Here is a 2724-nt window from a genome sequence, read left to right on the forward strand (position 1 = left end):
CATATTTAGGGTGATGAGGACAAGCTGAGGAGAACCTAAAGCTTTCCAAAAAGTTGAGGATAAAATGTTAATAGATGCGCCTTCGTCTATGACTGTGCTAGGTATGGCCATATTGTAATATTGTACAGTAATTTGGAAAGGCATTGTTGTAGCGGCTACAACCACCCTCCAAAATTTTTCCTTAGCTTCGTTTTGGAACCTCCCTACCAACCATCCTAGCAGCATGTCTTGCACTATCAAGTACATAGGCTTCATTGGTTTTTCAATAGCTTGCCAACCTGTGCATGTTAGTTTGCTTCACTCCCCTCACAGGCTGCCACTTTGGACTTGGGCTAGTTGCTGGCTGAGCAGCTCCCTCAAAAAATTGCGCAATTCTGGAGGGGAACCAACCTTCCCTCCAGAAATTGCGCAAATCAGCCAGGTAGCTTATTGGGCTCCAAAATTGCGCAGAACTGTCAGATAGGCTTCCCTGCAAAAATTGCGCAATCTGGCCCAGCACTGCAGCTCAGCCCATAAATTGCGAAAATCAGTTGGGCAAATTGTTAAGCTCCAAAATTGCTGAGAACAGTCAAACATGCTTCCTTGGAAAAACTGCGCAATCTATCCTAGCACTTCAACTAAGTCCAGAAATTACACAATTATGGGCAGCGGTCACCAGTTCCTCCCAGAAATTGAGCAACCCCTTCGGGAAATCCAACCTAGTTCCTCTTAGAAATTACGCAACCCCTCTCTCAGTCAAGTAGGTTGTTGCATGTGCCTTCAAGTTGATCGGTTCCCTCCGGGACTGAGCAAAACTAATTATAATGAATGGGATGCTCTTCCCGAAATAGCAAAAGGTAGCATGCAAAAGGCATCCCTAGATCTAAGGATATATTTTTAGTAGCTTGAGGTTACAGGTAAAGCTCATTTTAGAAACTTCCCGCCAAGTGTCGCTTTTTCCTAGATTTGTGGCATGTGCGTCATAACCTCGATCTTATCAAAAATTATGAACCGAACGTTGCATATCTCATTCCTCACATAGATCTTGCATCTCTCACATCCCACATTGCATCCAGGAGTCTTCAACACTTTCAGCTTAGCTGTTTCAGGATAAGTCTTCTTTTCATGTCATGCGTTGCGTTTCCGTCGTATTTTGTGTTTCGCTTTGTCTGAGTGTTGTATGCTTGATTTCAATGAGTGCTTGATGTTGTTTTAATGTATGTTAGCTTGTAGAAGCATCGTTTTAGTTTTCGTTTGCATCTCACCGTTATTGCGTTCATGACACTATTTTTGCACCGACGGTCGCCGTTGTGGCGACCTGTTTCACACACATGCATGTTTTCCCGTTTTTTGAATCCTGCAATTGTTGTTTGCATGCATGGTCATTCACTCTTGTTTACACTTAGTTTCACCATGCATTCAGACTTCTCATCTTTTCATTTGCCCATCGGCGGGTCTGGGCTGCCTTAGCCTATACCTTGCCTTGCCTGGCTAGCATTGCGCATTTCTAGAAGTGAAGGCTTTGCGTTCACTCCAGAAATTGTGCAAGTGTCACCCAGCATTGACCTCCAGTCTTGCATTGTGCAATTATGGGAGGCAATGCCTTGCTGGCCCTAGAAACTACGTAATGCAGTTTGCTGGTTTGCATGTCACTGCGGACTGAAATTGCACATTGCGTAGTTTCAGTTCTCAACAGGCCAGGATGGACTTTGCATTGCGCAGTTCCAATAGTTAGTCAACCTCTCGACAGCCCAGACTGTGCCTTGCACAGTTTTCGCAGTCAGTCTCCCAACCTCCCGGCGAAAATTGCTCAATCTTCACAGACAGTCACACATGTATGTTGCATGTCAGTCCTCCTATTTATTTTGGTTTTCAACTAAAAAACTACTTGTCATGAGTGTTGTTATGTCTCCAGGTATCACAGGTGTTCGTCTGCCTCTCAGCAGCATAGGTGCAATGGCTTCAAGGAGAGCAGAGCTAAAGACACCGTTGAGAGCGCAATTGGGGATACAGTCGATCAAGTGTCTATGAACTTGCCTATCTATGAAGACATCAAGTTTTTTATAGACAATGATATCAAGTTGAAATGGCAGTGACATCATAATGAGCAACAACATCGGCAAGAGCAGAAGGTAGCAGACATGCATGCAACAAATGAAAGAGGAAGGTTGTTGACAACGCAACGGCGGAGCAAAGTTGAAAGTTCAAGCAGATTCATTTGGGATGATTGGAGACTGAGGCTATGAGGCAACAATAGACAAGAGGACCGTGTGAAGGCAAAGAGAGAAACAAAGAAGGAGTTGTAGGTTTTGAAGCAGCAATTCAAGGAATAACAGGGGCTGCAAAGATGAGAGACAGAGTTGCAGCAACATAGGTATAACAGGAGGCGCAACATCCATAGACTGATGAAACTGTGCCCATACAGGTTATAGATCCATCCCAGCAGTTGGCACGAAGCAGATAGGGTGAGCAGTGTCATCAATCACATGCAAGGGTGTTCAGGAACATGGATGTCATTATGCGCACGCATGCAATCCCACCCATTGGCACACTCATCGAGGCGAAGACAGGAAGCAAGTCTGACTGGAGCTGGACATGTATTTCAACAAGTTGATGCGCATGATCACCAACACACACTTGGAGATCAACACAGACACTATGGATCAGTATGTTGCTGGTCCAACTGCACTTAAGATGACGATGCGCATGTTATTAGACGAGTTGGATGGAGGAGCCATATTAGTG

This window comes from Pinus tabuliformis, chromosome 5_2, assembly GCF_031772625.1.
Source record: "Pinus tabuliformis cultivar Carrire ecotype Pingquan chromosome 5_2, CPIR1, whole genome shotgun sequence".
Lineage (NCBI taxonomy): Eukaryota > Viridiplantae > Streptophyta > Pinopsida > Pinales > Pinaceae > Pinus > Pinus tabuliformis.